Source organism: Pteronotus mesoamericanus, unplaced genomic scaffold (genome assembly GCF_021234165.1).
Source record: "Pteronotus mesoamericanus isolate MK-2021 breed Mesoamerican mustached bat unplaced genomic scaffold, CSHL_Meso_final contig_557, whole genome shotgun sequence".
Taxonomy (NCBI): Eukaryota; Metazoa; Chordata; class Mammalia; order Chiroptera; family Mormoopidae; genus Pteronotus; species Pteronotus mesoamericanus.
The window spans coordinates 1,047,031-1,066,476 of record NW_026555200.1 but is presented as its reverse complement, the minus strand read 5'-3'; positions in this window follow the sequence as shown (position 1 = coordinate 1,066,476).

Below are 19,446 nucleotides of genomic sequence, written 5' to 3'. Positions count from 1 at the left end.
CATTCTTTCAGGTGCAGTCAGACAACAGTCTTGGGCTTTTATCACAGGCAGGGTGGTCCATGCCAATTACCCCTGCCAATTCAACCTAAATTGTTTTAGCCTCAGGGAATTGAACGCCTGAATCGGAATACCCATCTCTCACTACAGATCACCTCCTCAGGAAGCCTCTTGGTGAGGGGAGTGTGTGCATGTCAAGGCAGGGATGATGCCTGGCCCACCTCAGCATCCCTGGTTCTCTTGGTGTTATTTTTCACTGAAACCAGCAGAGGGCGCCTCAGCACCACGATTCTGCCCGCCCGGGTTCCTTCAGACTTGGGGGTGAACAGCCCAGAGCTTCCTGTTCTCAGGAGGCCTGGGATAAAGGGGAGGCTTCCCTTGTTCTTTGAGAACCAGGCCACCTGTGGTTAAGAGCCCCGGACTCGGGCCCACCCAGACATTCCTAACTGCTTGATTTTGGGCTTTGTGACTTGATTTTTCTCCTCTATAAATCGGCTATGATCAAGTCTCTTTGGAGTTTTGTATTTTTAAAAAATACTTTATTTATTTATTTTAGAGAGACAGGAAGGGAGGGAGAAAGAGAGGGAGAGAAACATCAATGCATGAGAGATACGTCAATTGGTTGCCTCTAACATGTCCCCAGCCAGGGATGTGGCCCGCAACCCAGGCGTGTGCCCTGACTGGGAACTGAACAGGAGACCTTTTGGTCCGCAGGCCAGCACTCAATCCACTAAGCCACACAAGCCAAGGCTTAGTTTGTTAGTATTTAATCAAACGATCAAATGAAGTGCTTAACCCAGCTAGGCTTGGGAGAATCACTCCACCACTCACTAGCTGGGTGACCGTGGACCGGAGACTTCATGTCCCTGTGCCTCAGTTTCCTCATCTGTAAAGTGGAGATAACTTGAATTCCTCACAGGTGTGGACACAAAAGGGGCCACATACTGAACCTGACATGCTCAGGGGAGGCCGCGTGGTGGACTTACAAATGCAGCGGCCAAAGGTAACCACACAGGATGATCTGAAATGAACACTTTCTAACTAAAAGCAGGTCGTGGCACGTAGTCATGTTCTAGGCCAGTATTTTTCCCTAACAAAGGTCAATAATTAACTTAACTGAGGCTGTCATGCTAATTGTTGACTATCCTGTACCCACCTAGGTAAAAGAAGTGTGTCTGTTTGTTTAACTTTTTATCCGGTCCCAGAGATTTCTCCCTCTTTGCTTTCTCCCGCGTTCCTAATCAATCACCAATGAATTTCATGTAACTCCCTTACTCTGATGTATAAAATAAACTGTGAAACTGCAAAGCCTTCCCCTTTGATTCTGATGTATAAAATAAGCTGTAAAACTGCCATTTTCTGGAGCATTTTCTCAATCCCTCGAGATTTTGCTTCCTGGCAATTGTCGTCAGTTCGGCTCAAATAAACTCATAAAAATTCTCCCAGGTTTGAACATTTCTTGTGTTGACACAGGGCTGCTGTGAAAATTAAGTGAGTTAATGTATAGAGAACACTAAGAACTGGCAGGCAAATGGTCTGTGCGGCATTATCATGTCCTTTTATTCTTATTACTTGATGATGAAGACAGTGATCCAGCTCTGATTGTCACCTGTCACATCCTGATGAGTCAAGGCTGCTCCACGTGGCCTCCCTGGGCTCCCCCTGCTCCCCCAGAACTGTTGCTCCTGGTCGGGGCAGGATCTGTGCCCCAACTTTTTTCGAGAAGAGTTGGTTGAGCCTTTTGCCCTGAGCTGGTGGCATTTGGAAAGTTGGCTTCCTTGAACCTGGCTGAGCTCAGGGCAGGAGTGAGAGTCTGCGGTGCCCCTAAGATACCCCCAGGATGCCCCCAGGATGCCCCCATGCCCACCCCACAGAAACAAAGACTGCTTTCTGAGGGGAGAAGAGGCAGCAGACAGCATCGAGGCTGGTGGCTGGGTCAGCCTATAGCCCAACTCAGGGTCAGAGGTCAGAGAATAGAGCTCGGACTGCCAGCTTCTCTGTTTCTCCATTTCTCCATCCATGTAACGGGGACAAAAAGACCTGTCTCCTCTCTTCCTCTGAGCACAGTCTGGTAGCGCCCCTCTGTCCAGTGGAGTTAGATGAGGGGAGGAGCCCACATTTTGGAGCCTGACCATATGGCTTTGAACCCTGAGTCTACTCCCTACCAGTTGTGTGGCATTGGGCAAGTGACTGAACCTCTCTGAACCTCAGTTTCCTCAAAGTGATACTGGGAGGACTGAGCATGTTGTATACATGTCGTATGTTATTGCTGGTTTACTTTTGCTGCGATTATTGATGTTAGAAGCCACACGAGTTTCTGTGTAATCTTTAGTTCAACAGTGTAAGGTTATATTCTCTAGTCCTGTGTCTTGACACTAGCTTGACCTTGAGCTTCCTGCTGCACGATGTTCCTGCTCTCGTGTCTGAGCAGAAAGGTGGAACTGCTGTCCTCGGGAGAGAGGGGAACTGTTCCTGGCACACCCACTAGGCACCAGCGCTTACAGATGGGACTTCACCGATTCCTCATAGCAACAGTGAGAGGTCATCATCCCAGTTTACAGGTAAAAAAGGGGAGGCTCCAGGAGGTGGAGGGACTTGTTCAAGATCCACATCTGCAAGACCAGGTGACCCAGAGGCTTCCTCTGGTGGGGAGGAGAGGGCTTGAGAACCTGCCACCATCCCGCCCTTGAAACGCCTACTGACAGTAGTGCTTTATGCACACACCAGGGGGCGCCATGCACCACCCAGATCCCTCCTGGAGATCCCGGCCCAGGCTGTCCCTCTGAGCTGGCGCCAAGGCTGACTATGGATTTCAGCAAAGATGGTTCTGAGAAGACAGCACTGTAGCTGGTAATGACTGATTATGCCCATCGCTGGCCTCTTGGAAACAGGGCCCCTTCCAAGCCATTGGCTTCAGTGTCCCCGCCAACTTGCTTGCTGTTTCTGCAGTGTCTTGAGTGTGTCCCGGCTGCTGTGCTGTCCATTAAATTCCCACAATGGCCCTGTGCTTGACAGAAGATAGACATGACAGGAACCTCATAAATATGTGCTCTGCCAGACAAATAGACGTAAATAAGTTGTGCCTGGGATCCTCGTCATGAGCTGACATCCTCAGAATACTCTTTCAGGGCCCGAGCCAGAAAGGGAAGAGACCCAAGTTCAATACCAAACACGGAGGGCATGGGAGACCCGAGCTGCAGCTGGAGACAGGATGCCATACGAACAGTGGGCCTGTGTTCAAATCCTGGCCCAACCACTGCGTAAGTGACAAAAATGGCCTCCCTGCTGTGCTTCTCCCACTGTGGAGTGTTTATCTACTCTTGCTTTGACCAATGGAACATAGTGGAAGTGAGGACTTGTGGCTTCCAAGCCAGGGTCTCTGAGGCCTTGCCCACGTACACGTTCTCTGCTTGGACCTTTGTAACCATCATCCGACATGAGCTTGTGCTAGAGTGCTGGCGGAGGAGGGACCATGCGGAGGGAAGGGTCGTGAGCAAGGCCACCCTGGACCAGCCGACCGAGGACTAAGCCAAGTCCAGGTGGGAGCAGCTTAGTTTGGTCCCAGCCAGAAGAACAGAGGATCATGGACTATATTAGATGTTTATTGCTTTAAGCCACCAAGTTTGGGTTTGTTTATTATGCAGGAATAGTTTATCAATACAGCCACTGAGAGTTAAAGGATCGTGCTCAAATTGCTTACCGTCTCTGAGCTTCAGTTTCTTTTTCTGTGGTAGGGGCATCATAATAGTTTATGCCCCAGAGGATTGACGGCCAACAAGGCTCGCCAGGGCAGGGGTCCAGCAGGGTGCGGCATGGCTGAGGTCATAAAGGGGACGTTTAGATGATTGTGCGTCCCTCTGGCTGGCCTCCCAGGGTCCCGGGGGCGCAAATGTCATCTTTGAAGCTTTATCTGCACCCATAGGAATTCCTTCCTCCCATTTATGTATTTCCTTCCCTTTCTCATAAATCCCCCTGCCTTCACCTCCCGATCAGAACGCTCCCTGGGTTTCTACCTGAATCAGCATTTCTCTCAATAGCCATTATTTTGGATCTCAAGTAAAAGCTTAGTTGCCACTGACTTTGGCCATTTATTTTTAGGTTAACACCCTCAACTCAGGACAGCTGGTGTAGCCAGGGCAGCTGAAATCCTGAACTTGAAAGGGAAAGTTTAATCTCTTCTGCGCATTTTTCATGAGTTGGCTTGGCCTGCTCGAGGTTTTAGTGGGTTTGTTTAAGAATCATTTGCCATTGGCCTGGCCATTATGAATGTAAGTGGGGCATCCACGGAACTCACTTTTGCTTTCTTAAATTTCTTAAATTTATTTATTTGCTCACTAAATATTAACTAAACCCCTACTATGTGCGAGGCACTGGGTTAAACACTGAGAATGCTGATAAAGCAGATACATTGCATAATTACAAATTCTCTAAATGCTTTAGAGGGAACAGATAAACTTGCTTATTAAAGCTTAAATGATATAAAGGTAAGTTTCAGGCTAACCCGTGGAATCTGAAGGTTTTTCTAGGAAACCGTAATAGAATTAGACATCAACACGGCCTGCTAAGGCTACATATGTAAATGAGTGCTTTATATAAGCAAGCTCCTTCACTCCTTACAACAGCTCTCAGAGCTGAGTGTCATTATCCCCATTTTACAGATGCCCATCCAGAGGTCAAGGGGTCAAGTGACTTGACGGAGGTCACATGCATGCCAAGGAAACTGGATTCAGACTCCGGTTTGTTTGATCCGTCCCTGCTGGAGTTACAGACCTTGCCCATGCAGTGCGGGCTGGGCTCCCGCTACATTATTTGTCTTGTTTTTGTTGTTAAGCTCTGGCAGGGATTTCTTAAAGCCGCTGGCTGTAGGGCTGGGAGAGAGCAATAGAAGTGGCTAGCGGGAATGCTGCCGCGCTTTGGGCTGAGGCTTCCCATCCGAGCCGGAAGAAGGGATGGATGTGCCGTGGAGGCAGAGGCTGGCAGTTGCTATTGTCAAGGTCTAGTCCAGAAGCTTGTCTCATGACAAAGGAGAATAACTGGCCTCCATCTCCAGAAGGGAGCAATAGGCACACCTGGAAACGGGCCCCTGGCCTCAGCCTTGGTTGCAAAAGCTGGGTGAGGATGATGGCTCGTGGGGAGAGCCCCAATTCTGCATCTGCATTGGCCAGCACGTCTCTCATGGCCTTGACTGTTCATGCTCTCAAGGCTGTAAGCACGTGGCTTAGGAGCCCAGGAGCCTTAGGAGGTTGGAGCCAATTTAGAGGCCCCCAAGCTCAAGAATCTGGCTCCCTTGCTTCCGGGACCATTTGCCAGCAGCAGTCATTGTATGGGAAACACAAGCTCCCCTAACCTCTTGGAGTGGCCGATAGTTTGGGAAAAAAGAAGTGGAGGTGGATTTGTTGGGGTTTTTTTCCGAAACTCATGGCTCCTTCTCAATGAATATTCAGCCCCTCCACTGCCCCCTGACCTCGAGGGTGGGGGGTAGGGGCGAGAAGCGGCAAGAGAAGGCCCTGGAGAGACTTTATACAGTTCGGGAGGATGGGGGTCTGGCCCAGGTGCCCCAAGGGAAAGACCAAGGCTGACGGGCCCGTCCCCCACTCCCACCATGACCTTTGGTGCTGCTGCTTTTGGGAACGGAAGGCCCAGGCTAGCCCCTTTGAGCCGGTGACATGGGAAAGGCAGTGGCCCTTTGGCATGGGGCTCTGGGAACAAGGGGGCAGCTTCCCAACAGTGGCAGCCTCTCCCCTGGCCAAGGACAAGGGATGGCGCTGGGGTGAGGGTGGGAGGCGGTGGAAACATCTCTCCTTTCGAGGCCCTTGAACTGGAACAAGGAAGCACCCCTCCCAGCTCGGGCCAGGCCCTCTTACAGGGAACGCTCACCCCACCCTCACTGCTGCAGGTGGAGGGGCCGCTTCTCCACCTCCCTGCCTCTTTGCTCACCCTTCATGCTCCAATAACAATGACAAAGCAGCTGTAGCAACAACAGAGGGCTCCTGCCCTTGACACTGACCTAGGTGCTTTACACGCACAATCTCATTTCATTCTCCTGTGCTCTTCATGTTCCCACCTTACAGGTGGCTCGTGTGGAGCAGGACTCGAACCGAGGCCGCTTCCCAGGAGGGAATGCAGGGGGCAGGTGCGTGTTGACTCTCTCCCGCGGTGTGGAACTGCCAATCCTACTAGAGCTCGTGAAAGCCCGCCTGCCCTAGGCCTGTGAGCTCACCTGGTAATTCGTGGAACCAGACGCTTTGGTTTCCGTCAGCCCTCATTCAAAATATTCATCTGTTACAGAATCTCAGTGTGACCTCAGGCAAGTTACTTCTCTTTCATAAGCCTCAGTGTCCCCCTCTGCAAAAAGGGGGACCCCTTGTCAAGCTTATACTCGTATGAAGTTATGCAGGGAGAGGTTTTTAGCAGGTCAGACATGTGAGATAAAAACAAAAAAATGACCAAGACTATCATCCTCACTACATTATCATTGCCGGGGATCAGCACATTTTCTCCGCAAGGCCAAGCAGCAAATAACTTTAGCTTTTAGCTTTGCAGGTAGAGACCCTGCAGTCTCTGTCACCACTTTCTTCTGCCCTTGTCTCTCCAAAGCAGCCATGGACAATAAACAACTGAATGTGGCTGTGTTTCAATAAAACTTTATTTACAAAAACAGGGATGGGCTGTTTTGGCCCGAGGGCTGCAGTACGCCAACCCTGATGTAGGACCTTGGCTTGATTGCCGGTTTCCCGTAGCAGAAAGTGGAGCAGGAACGCAGGCCGGGCTCGGTGTGAGGTCCAAGCATCCATGTGTAAACCACTGTTTGTGGGAGTTTGGAGGGCAGGGGCTGATCTACCTTTGAGACCCCCATCGTGGGCTCTCAGGAGCACATGGTAAATGCAGAGCGTTTGTGGTTAAATGACTTAGTCCTAATGTCCAGATGCTCGTGCTCTTAATCAGCACAACAGGTGTTTGGCTAACATCTGGGGGCCACTAACACTGATAATGAGAATGTAAACAGGGCCCTGGCCAGTGGGTTAGAGCACCCGCCCAATACACCAAGGTTGTGGGTTGCATCCCTGGTCAGGGCACCTATAAGAAGCAACCAGTGGCCCTGGCTGGTGTGGCTCAGTGGATTGAGTGCCGGCCTGCAAACAGAATGGTTGCTGGTTCAGTTCCCAGCCGGGACGCATGCCGGGCCTGCAGGCCAGGTTCCCAGTTAGGGGCATGCGAGGGGCAGCCGGCCCATCGACGTCTCTCTTATACGTTGATGTTTCTCTCCCACTCTTCCTCCCTCCTTTCCCCTCTCTCTAATAATAAATAAATAAATAAATATTTTTTTAAAAAAGAAACAACCAATGAATGTATAAATAAATGGAACAACAATGTTTCTCTCTCTCTCTAATCAATTAAAAAAAAAAAAAAAGAATGCAAACAGGACTCTCCCCAGTGTGCCATTCTACTTTCCTGATCAGGTGTCCTTTTAATCAGAGTGACGACTACTGTCTATCCCCTAGGAGCTGGGCCTCCAGAGCCCTTTCCCTGCGCCGTAGCATGCAGTTCTCACGAGAACCTTGTCAGAGCGGGCTACTCCAGTGGACCGAGAGAGGGAAACAGGCTTGGAGGGCAGGGATTCAAACCTGAAACTTTCCCAGGTCACAGTGTGTGCTTCTCCGCCTTCTCACGGTGCCCTGGCCCTGGGGCCGTTCCCGGGCCAGTGGGCAGCTCCAGTGCTAAGCCTTCCTGCTTGCACCCGCCTTTAGAGCCCCCCACCTTTCTTCAAGCTCCTTCTTCCTTTTTCACGCTGGCAACTTCTATGGTCCCAGACCCCGCCCAGACTCGGCAAGCTCTCTTTAGTAGACTTTTTTCTTAAGGGCTTTTGGAAAATCTCCTACTGCCCAGCAGGTCTAGCAGGCGCGTGACTCACACACCTGGTATACGCAAACCGGTGCGCCTGACCCCTGGGCTCCTTCCCGCCCTGCCAGCTGCTGCAACAGCTGGGACCCTTCCCTGCCGGTGGGGCCTGTCCCCGTCACCTGCACTTCTGTCCCTGAGTGCTGGAATTGGACCACACAGAATCCAGGTCAGGTTTTGGGTTTTTTAACATCTTGCTGAGCTGGAGGAGGATCCTTTGGGGCTCCCTGGGTGTATGGGTGGATCTCTCCGTTGTTGAAACCCTTGGGTTCAGGCCCAGGGTTACCCTGCCCTCTCCCAGGTATCGGTGGGGTTTGGTGAGGGGAACTCTGCTGGGGGCCTCAGTCCTCAGTGGCTGTGGTCCTGGCCCTCAGAGCCAGCTCGTGGGGCAGGTCAAAGCAAAGTGGGGGTGAGGAATGCAGAGGGAGCCCCACAAGGGCCAGTGAGTGGTGGGAACTCCCCCCCGCTCCCTTCTTAGGGTCACAGAGTTGGATGATGGCGTTTGATATGGCCTCAAAGAGCACCTAGTGCAATGGCATCATTTTACAGCTGGGAAAAGTGAGGCTCGGAGCGTGGGGACTAACTCAAGGTCACATAGTCGATGGGTGACGGAGCAGGGTCTGGAAGCCACAGCCGGCAGCTGCTTTCCCACCCAGTGCTTCTACCTTCCCCGCGCCTGCCCCTCCATCCCCGCCCCCGACCACCCTGGTACCCTCTCCCATCTCCTCCTACCCTGGCTGCGTGAGCAAGGAGGAACGCGATGTGCCCAATTCCACTGGCGGGATTCCATGGGCTCATAGTTGGAAGCATTTTGAAGATCACCCACGCGGGTCCCTTCCTCACGACTCCCCGGCAGGTGGCTGTTTAGTCACAGCGTGCCTGTCTCCGATGAGGGCGAGCTCGCTGTTTCCGTGGCAGTCTCCTTCCCTTGTGTGGCCGATGCTTGCTGGACGCTTACTTTGTGCCAGGCACTTTGCTCAGAGCGCGTTACAGGTGTTAACTCGTTTAACCCTCCTGGCACCTCTAGGAGGTGTTATTTGTTTATAGCTGAGGCAACAGGCGCAGAGAGGTTAAGTAACTTACTCAGGAGTCCACAGCTTGGAAAGGGGAGCTGAGATGTGAGGCCAGACAGGTCTGGTTGTGGAGTCTGAGGGTGTCCTTAGCCCCGTCCCTGGACTGCTGCAGGGAGGTGACGAGGTTCACCGGGGTGGGGTCCAGCTGGGCATGGCAAGGCTGGGTCGTAAGGGGGACATGTAGATGATTGCGTGTCCCTCTGGCGGGCCTCCCAGGTCCTGGGGGCACAAATGTCACCTCTTCTCCTTTCACCTGCTTCAGCTTTGTGACAGGTCACACTCTGCCTCATGCAGCCCCCCAGCTGCAGGTCCAGGACAAATGGTCCATGACTTCCGGGGGGGTCTGTGGTGAGTGACAGAATGAGGGTTAAAAGCAAGTGGCCCAGACTTTCACCCTCAAACAGGAGCATCGGGAGTCAGGGGTTTCCATGGACTCCAACCAGGCAAAGGAGACAGGAGGGGTGGGTGGGCGTGGCGGACGGAGCCGGAAAGGGCCTGGTCCTGGGGCTTTTGACTTCTTCCCCTCATCACCACCCTGAGTCACCTCTGCTGTGCTCCACCTTGTGTTGCCTGACTAGGGAGGGTCCCTTGGTGAGTAACAAGGGCAGTGCCCCAGTCTAAGGCACTTGGCAGTTTACAGAGTGTGCCTGCTGTCCCGGGGAGCCTCCTGCAAGGCTGGGGAGTGGGCAGGACAGCAGGTGTGATCCCCACGGTGAGGATCCGCGTCATTCAGGGACAGCGGCTCAGGGAGGGGAGGTGACCTACTTGAGGTCACACAGCTAAGAGATGGCAGAGAGTCAGGCCCTCCCGCCTGGCTCCTAACAGAGTGCGCTCCACACTGGGATGGCTCCTTTCTTTTGGTAGCTTTTCCTCCACAGATCCTGGTACCTCTGGGACGGAAGTGTCCGAGGTGAGGATGCCTTCCCAGCTTCTGGCCCCTGAATCGGCAGCGTCTCCTGAGGCAGAACTGGGGGCCACCGCCTATCTTCTGTCCCCCAGGGGCTGAGGTCCCCTGGGAGTAGGCCGGCAGTCCTCCTGGCTGCGTCTCCTCAGTGGGTGAGACTTTGGGGTCTTCACAGGGCTGACTGGTCCGGTCCCAGTCCCATCCCTGCCACCTCGGCCGTGAGAAGAGTCCCTGGTGTCTCCTTCCGGGGCCTGATTATCTTCTGTCTTCTCCCTCTCACAGTAGTAATTGTATCATGGCGCTATTGCCTCTTGGCACTGCCACCATGACGATGTTTCCCTTCGCTGGGCAGGCACCATATGCTAAACTCTGCGCAGGCATCCTGCTTTGCCATAGCTCCTTTCTTCCTCCTGACAATCCGCACGTCCCAGGTGAGGAAGCGGGGGCTCAGAGAGGTGAAGCCATGTGTCCTCTGGGCAGGGCTGGGCCACGCTGGGACTAGGGAGCCACGGGTTTGGGTTGTGTTCTGACGAGGGCAGGGCGCTCAGCCTCTGAGGGCCTCAGTCCCCCTTTCTGGAAACAGAGGCCATTCTCACCGAGGGCTGCGAATTATCGCCAAGGCTGGGACTGCCTTTAATCCCTGAATTAGTGTGAAGAGAGCTAATTCCCCAAGCAGCCTTTCCGTCCCCTCCGTGCCTGGGACGGCCTTGACTTGTAATCCCCACAATCGCCTTGGGAGGTAGGAAGTCAGCGCTACAGCAGGAAGCTGAGACTCAAAGGAGTGACGTCACAGGACTAGGGGTGGGGAAGCAGGGATTTGAACCCAGTCTGTGTGTTCCCAGAAGTGAGTACCTCCCACCGCAATGAGACAGCTCCCTGAAATAGGGGACTCCGCGGTCTGCTGGCTCTGAGCAGTGAGCGGATTTGGGGACACCCACTTTTTGGGTTCAAGGTGGTCAGACTCATGGGAGCAGGTCCCTAGCAGCTTAGCAGGTAGGTCCGAGGCAGGTGGGGTGCAGCCGCAAAGGGAGCCCCTAGCTCCCCCGCTCAGGCCTCTTCCCACTTCACCCTTTGGGTAGAATGAGAAAGACCCCTCCCCCATCCTTCTTTGTCTCAGGGACAGAGGCCGCCCTTGTTACAAGGGGGCCAGGAAAGAGGGGGCTCCCCTGGCCAAGTGGGGACCTGCTCTGCAGGTAACCCCGATCCCCTCTCCTGGTCCAGCCAAGCCCACTTGGCAGAGCGAGGGAGGGAGGGAGGCAGCGGGTTAGGCAGCACCTCCCTCCCCACCCTACCCTGCGCCCGGGTTTTCCTGCTGCGTAATGCCGTAATTAAATCTGGTAACTGTTCATTCTATCTGATGGAAGGGGCTCCAATGTCACGGCTTTTTTGAGACAGGCTGGTGTGGGAGAGGGGACCCCAGACTGGGAGCCCGGAGGCTGCCTCTGCTCCCATTCCATTCCTCACCTTGTGTGACTTAAAAAAAAAATTATTTGTCTATTCTTTTAGAGATAGGGGAAAGGAGGGAGAGAGAGAGAAACATCCATGTGAGAGAGAAACATGGATTTGTTGCCTCTCATATGTGCCCTTACCTGCAACCCAAGCATGTGCCCTGATCAGGGATCAAACTGGAGACACTTTGCTTTGAGGGATGAAGCCCAACCAACTGAGCCACACCAGTCACTGGGCAGCACTGTGTGACCTTGAGCAAATCCCTTGCCCTCTCCAGGCCTCAGTTTCCCTTCCATAAAATGATGGGCTTGGCTCGGATCATTCCTAAGGGCTCTTCCAGCTCTGGAAATCTCTGAATTGCTCAAACATGACTCTGAGGTGCCCCCTGGGCTCCCTGCCATCTTTCCCTCTTTCCCACAAAACTGAGGAGCACAGACTTGTGGGGGAGGCAGCGTTTGCTCCTGATATGTGGGAACTGGCGGAGACTGGATTGGTCTCCTCAAAACCCGCTCCAATTCTGGCTGGCCGATTTCGGAATAAACCCAGGATACCAGTGTTTGCCCCGCTGTAGGGGAGAGCCCTCCTGAGGTCTTAGTCACCTTGTCGTTGGTGGAAAGAGCATGGGCTTTGGGGCCAGGCTTGAGTTTCAATCCCAGCTCTCTCCCTTCTAATGGTGTGAACTTGGGTGGGTCACTTGGTCTTGGTTTATATAAGTGGACAGGAAGCTATTAATACCAAACTCACTCAGGTGTGACAAGGGTGATGCATTGTCCCCGGCAGAGCCCTTGGCATGGTGCATAGTAAGTGCTCAGAAAAAGCAAGGGCGCACCTTTCTTTTGGTCCCAGCGCCATTCCATTGCATCACTTCTGGCAAGTAGATCAGGCTGCAGGATGACAGGACACCTCAACCTGTTCTCCCGGACCTCGATGACATGTCCATGCACATGAGCAGATGTCCCCAGGTGGTAGGGATGATGCTGAGCTTTATAGTCTTTCCCCTTCCTCTTTCTTAAAACCACAAAACTGGCCCCATGCTGCAGTGCCCGCTCTCCTGGGACCCCTGGGTTTCTTCTTCCCTGAATCCTGCTGGAAGCCCAGGGCTCCGCAGGGGTGAGTGGGGAGGAGGACAGCCTGCTTCACACTGATCTGACCCCACCTCCGGCTGGCTGGCTTCAGCTGATGGTCACAATTCATGAGGTCCGAGAATTTGAGGGGCAGCATGAGATCTTTTAAATTATTAACTAGAGAGGACGCCCCACAAAGCTCAAGGCTCCTTGTGGGGGCTCCCCCAGAATTCTGAGCTGCCACCCAGGGGACGGGCTGGGGCTGACTTCCCGGGGTTTGTCCCTAGGCCCAGTCCCAAAGCCACAGGCAGAGAGATATGGTCTGGGATGGAGCAGATCAAATTCCCTGCCGAGTTTCTGGGCCAGGGGGGATGTGCTTGATCATGCTGCTGCTTACTTTCAGCTCTCTCAAGGCCGTCGCCCACATCTCGCTCCTTTTTCCCTCCCCTAACAATCGGCACACTCCTCTCTGCTTTCCCTGGAGACCTGGCCAGGGGATTTTTCCCATTAGCAGAGAAACTGCCTCCAGCGCTCTCTTGCTTCCCTGAAGTTGTGGGTGGCTGAGAGTGCAGGAGGCATTTATTGTTCTCTAGTTCTTTTCCTCTGTTTTTTGACTGTATTTATCCACCTGCCCATCCATCTGTCTGACCATCCGTCCATCCATCCATCCATCCGTGTGTCCACCTATCCATCTATCCATCCAATCATCCATATATTCATCCATCCATCATGCGTCTATCTACCCATCATTCATCCACCTATGTGTCCATCCATCCATCCATCCGTCTGTCCATCCACTCTTCCATCCATATATCCATCCATCCATCCAAAGACTGTTTACTGAGCGTCTACTCTATGCCTGGTACTGTGTTCAAGAGATACAAGCCTGTGTCATTCAGATGTGATCTTCTCCTCAGAGATACGACAGTGCAACAGAGATGACAGACATTTCAACGAGTAGTACAGTGTTTTGTGCTACGGCCTTATTGTCTCTACTTACCAGTTTCCTTATCTATTGCATGGGGTGATAACAGTACCTACCTCATGGGATTATTGTGAAGAGCTGGTGAGATAACACAGGTCAAGGGCTGACCCAGTGCCTGGCATGTAATAAGTGCGCGATAAATGTTAGCTATGATGCTAATGATCCCGATGAAGATGATGGTGGTGGTTGAGATCACTCACACAGTGTCTGACACTAACAAAGCAACCATATGTTTCCGTGAATTGTCCTGGGCAGGCTGGTTTTCCTCGCAGCAGCCGTAGGCAACGTGAATGGTGACGAAGGGCAGGCCCCATGCCAGCTTCTCAGGGTGGGGCGGCCCAGAAGGACATTATCTCCACCAAGGGTGCTGGCCATGCCATCTGGTGGGGGTGTATGTGTGTTGGAGGGCTTCCTGGGGAGTCTGAGACAACACAGTCACCTCTTTGGTTTGCCCAGTTTGGAATCGGTGGTGGAGCATCTTAGGGCAAAATGAGCCATGAGACCAGGAGCTGTATGTAGGCTGCCTTGGCAGGGGTTGGCACAGGCGATCTGGAAAGCTCTGAGAAGCTGAGGGGAGGCAGGGCGGCCAAGGGAGGCAGAGGCGGGGAAGAGCCCTGTGCTGGGGGTCGGGGGAAGTGGCTGCAGATGGAGCTCCAGGGGAAACAGCTAGAAAGGGTCCGGGGGTCCCTGGGGGTCCCCCATGGGGCTGGTGGGGCCTGGGCCATGTCTGTCTTGCTTACCCCTGTATCTCCGGCTCTGGGAATGGCGCCAGGCACACGGTAGGTGCTCATTTGAGGAGTATTGGGAAGTTTGCTGAGTGCACGCCAAGACCGTTGGCATTCCAATTTGGTTTCATTATTGTGCTGACTTCCTTGGAAAAAGCAGTAGTCCTGGAACGAGGCAGAAGTGGGTTTAAATCCCAATACCCCCACGTACCAGCTCTGGAGAACCCTGGTAAGACGCTTCCCCTTTCTCAGCCTCAGTTTCCTCATCTGCCAACCGGGAATTGCAATACTGACATTGAGAGTTACTGTGTGAGTGGGAGATGGTGAAGGGGTTTAGAAGCCACCCAACAAAGACTTACCGCTTTTGTCATTATCCACACATCTGGGAGACACCCAGAGTTGTGAGCCAGGACAGTGGGGCTGGGCCAATGGGGACAGAGTATCTGCTGAACCCCACATTGTGAAGTTTGGAGGACACCTAGGATCTATTGCTTACTTGCTGTGTGACCTTAGGTAGGCTACTTACATCTCTGTGCCTCGGCTCCTCCTGTGAAGAAGGGGATCTTGAAAGCAGCCATTTTATAGAGTTCTGGCAAGAGCACACAGGCTCATGTATGAAGAGAATGGGGCCTGGGGTACTGCATGTAAATAATCGGTAGGAGGGGGACTGTCACCATCCACAGTGGCCTCAGAGGAGGAATGGGTGAACCTGCTTGGGGAGTGTGAATGTGAGATGCGGCGAAGGGCTCCGATTTCACCCGAGGGAAGGAGCCTGAGCACTCTCCCTTCGGAAGTAGCCTGTCCCGCTCTGTCTCTGCTGACACAGGTGTAGACCAACAGGACCACGCTGGTGGGGGCGTCAAGGCCTCAGAAGACGCTTACTTAGTTCTGGGAGTAAATCCAAGAAAACCATTCAGCTTAACCTCTTGGATTTCGCGGGGCAGGACCTGAGTGGTCCTAACCAAAGGCCACGTGGTATGGGGGAGGGAGCCCAGAGTCTGGGCTTGAGCCCCGACTCCTCTGGTCTCCGGCTGTGTGATCCTGGGCAAGCCACCCAACCTCTCTGGATCTGCTTCCTTAATCATAAACCAGGACAAAGGCCCCTTCCTTGCAGGGCTGCCTGTAGGCTGAGCACACTGTGGGCCTCTGTAATCAGGAGTGATTTTGCAGGCTCCATGGAGGGCAAGGGAGTAGATGTTAATGAACGCTGGGGCTGGTCCAGAAATCCAGTCTATAAAACTCCTGCCTGCAGCTTCTGGTGCGTTGCTAATGGGAGTTTCTGTGAAGGACACAGTGGGATAAGGGCCCATTGTTCCGAGCTGGGATGGTTTTATGACTCTTAGAAAGCGTCTTTCATCTGGGAGACCAGGGAGCTTATGGAACCTTCCAGCCCTGGGCGGTGAAACTAGGGGACGCTGAAGGTTTCTGGGGCTGGTGCCAGGCAGCAGTCATGGCCAGGCCCTTCTGCTGCAGCGTGGGCACGCAAGTGGGGGTGAGGGGGCGGAGACCCCCCTCTAGTGTCACTGCAGGCCCAGGGGTGGCAGCTGTAGGCCTCCTTTCCCCAGGCCCAGGTCCTTTCCTCCTGGAGGCCTTCTGCTGGACCCCAGTCGCCTGCCTGTTCCCCATCCTCAGCAATCAATGCCACATTCTCCTCATCCTCCGGGCAGCTTCTAGAACAGGCCTTGGGCCTTGTCCGCTGTCAGCTGACCGGCAACTCTCATGCCTGAGAGCCTCTCCTGGCTGCCTGAGCCTGGCTCTGGGCAGTAATATGATGCCAGGAAGCGAAGACCTTGCTTTTCTTGTCCTTTCTGTCTCCTTGGCCAGGCCCCAAGCAGAGAAATTCAACCTCCCTTGGCTCCCGGACAGATGCAAGCCCTCTGCCTGCCTATCCTCCGTGGAGGCTACGGGCCCCCGGGGATGGCGCTGGCTTCCTCGTGTGGACTGGGCTGGCACACGGGGCCTGTGGGGTCTGTGTCTGCAGCTGCCTCTGATGCCCCAGGCTGGGAGGCTTCCCCTTTACCCCCCTCAGTGTTCCATTGGGGGAGATGCAGGAAGGCTAGAGCAGGATGTTTGGGATGCCTTTATTGGGCCCAGAATCCCCCCGCATCTGGCCGAGACAGTAGCCATGGGTATGGGGCACTATCTGAATGTTAATTAACCCCTCCTCTCGGTCACAGGAATAAAAATCCACTCAGGTGAGTACAAGGAAAGGGTGGGGGACTCTGTGGGGGCACAACAGGACACGCTGATGGACATTCAAGGCTAGGACAGAATGCCTGTGTGCCTCAGGTTTTTCATCTGTAAAACGTGATAAAAGTGCCTACGTAATAGGCTTGCTCTGAGGATTAAATGAGTTAATACCAGCATAGGGCTTAAACAGCCTGGTGGAGAGAGAGTGCTTTGGAAGAGCGCGCGGTTACATTGCTGTGAATGCCTTCTAGGGCTGTGTGGTCTCTGCTTCGCTGTCTTTTTCTCCCACTTGACTCTGCGCTCCTGCCTTTATTTTTTTCTGCTCTGGCGACTGATCTCCCAGAACCTCAGCTTGAACTTGGCTGTGGCTTGTTGCAGCATGAATGCTGGCCCAACTCTGCATGATCTTTCAGGCACAGTGTCCACTGTCATTTGACCAACTCAGCCTCTCAGCTCTCCAGTTCCAAGTTCCTGGAAGAAGCGAGCTGATTGGCTCACTTTCAGTCGGATCCGTCCAATCAGCTGCGCTGGGGAGGAGTGGGCTGCCGTGGCACATGGGGTTGGTTGTACACATCCTGTCTTGTTCACCCCAGCGGCATCAGAGGCTCTATCAGTGGAGCAAAAGAACCGTAAACTGTGGTTTGGTGCCTTTTTCCTCAACCCGCAGGGGTGTTCCCATGTTTCTCAGTGTTCAGGACAAGCTTTCAGAACTCTTTCTGGTGCTGGCGCTTGGAGCCTGTTTGGCTCACAAATTACTAGCCTACTTAAATTTGCAAATAGCTGCCCTGGCAGGACAGGTCAGTTGGTTAGAGCGTTGTCCCGATATGCCAAGGTTGTGGGTTTGATCCCCAGTCAGGGTACATACAAGGAGCAATCAAAGAATGCATTAGTGGGAGAGGCAGCAAATCAATGTGCCTCTCTTACTCCCGCTTCCTCTTTCTCTCCCTCTAAAATAAGGAAAAAATTTGAAATAGTTGCCAATATTAAAAATCAGGAGATGTCATATAGAAATTGGATTTCTGGTTTGTCCTGGGGAAAAAAGAAACTCTGGAGACACTGGGCATGGGGATGCACCTATCAGGACTGGGTGGTGACTACCCCTTCTCCAGGGGCATGTGCTTTCCAGGCCTCCAGAGGTGCCCCTCTCTCTTTAGTGTCCTCAGTCTCGAAACCTAGTGTCAGTTGTCTCACACATTCATTCTGCTTCTTCCACTTTCACCCCCTGCCTGGTCCCTTTGGCCCTGGAGTGTGCCACCTGATTCTATAGCCTGCACTTTCCCTGGCGATGGGAACTGCATGGAGGAAAAAAAATGACAACGTTTTTCAAAATTTTGGAATGTGTATATGAGTCCAGTTCTGTGCCAAATATTATCAAATATTATCTCATTTTATTCTCTAAACAACCTTTGCGAAGCAGGTATTATTACCTCCACCCATACTATACAGGTGATAACTCTGAGGATCAGAGATTTAAGCAACTTGTTCTAGATTAACACAGGCGCCTGGCTTTAGAAATAATTTCATATTTACATAATTTGTAAATATGTAATTACATAATTACAGAACATTTGCAAGTATAGTTTTTCTCCTCTGAGGCATTTGAGAGGAAACCGCTGATGATGTTTGTTAACTCTGGGCACTTTAGTGTGCATTTCCTACCAACAAGGATATGCTGCTACAGAACCGTGAGATGACCATCAACACCAGGAAATTACGCAAAACATTTCTACCATGTAACCTTCAGGCTCTATTCAAGTTGTGCCAATTGTCTCATTAGTGCCCTAGTAGGAAAAGGATGGGGTTCAGAACCATCCTTTTAGTTGTCGAAATTAAATTGTTGAATTTAGTTGTTGAGTGTCTTTAGTTTCCTTCAATATGGAAAAGTTCCTCAGCTTTTCCTCGAGCTTTGTGACCTTGGCATTTCAAGAGACATGTAGAGGAATGTCCCTCCGTTTGGGTATGTTTGATGTTTGCTCACGACTATGTGAGCTATGCATCTTTGGCAGGAGTGTCATGAAATGAGGTTGTGTGTTTCTCAGCGCATCACAGCAGGAGACTTGTGAGGCTCAAATATCCCCACAGCTGGTCAAACTCTTACGTGAGGATGTGTCTGCTAAGTTTCTCTGCCGTAGAGTTGTTCTTTCCCCCTTAGGGTCAGTAAGTATTTTGTGGGGAAGTACTTTGAGATTATGTAAACAGCCATTCCAAACTTTCAATTTGTTCATTTATCAATTGACATCTGTATGAACTCTTGGTTTTCTGTTGTATTCAATGGAATAGAAATCCTTACAGTTATGATTTACTTTGATGCTCAAGTTGCCCCCAGTTTGGCTATGTGGATCCTCTTTGAGCTGGTTTCTGTGTCCCTCTGCTATGTCCCCATTGCTTCTTGAGCAATTTGTTAATTTATGGCACAATATGTTTTTGGCTCAACTTGTTTTTCCCATGGAATCAGTCATTTTTCCAAGGAGTGCTGGTTCTTTTTAGTAAAAATGGTATTTAGAAACCATGATTTAGCTGCTAAATGTGCTAATTGCTATTGGGACATTCCTGTTCCCACGTCTTCTTGGTGGACAGAGCTGTGAGCTCACAGCAACACTTCCAACACCACAGGTTCATTCTACCCTCCTTTCTTTCCACATTTATAATTCCCTTCTCAAGCCCCTTCTCTATCAGGGAGACTCCCAAGAGTTTGAACTCTTGACCACCGCTATCCTAGTTTGCCTCTCATAAATAATAGTTATGACTGTTTATGATAATACGGTATTTATTTATTTATTTATTTATTTATTCATTTGAGAGAAGGGAAGAGAGGGAGAAAGAGAGGGAGAAAAATATCCATGTGAGAGAGAAACATCAATAGGTTGCTTCTCGTACGTGTCCCGACCAGGGGACCAAACCTAGGCATGTGCCCGAATCAAGAATCGAACTGGTAAACCTTTTGTTTTGCAGGAAGATGCCCAACCAACTGAGACACACCAGTCAGGGCAATAATATAGTATTTAATAGCATATTTACTTAATTTCATCAGTGAGAAGTTGAAATACCTCTGTTAGACTATACTAGATGGATCCTTCAAAATCTTGTGAGATGGAAGAGGGCAAACAGATTGTTGTTCCCACTTTACACACAGTGGGACCAAGTGAAGGAGGCTGAGGGC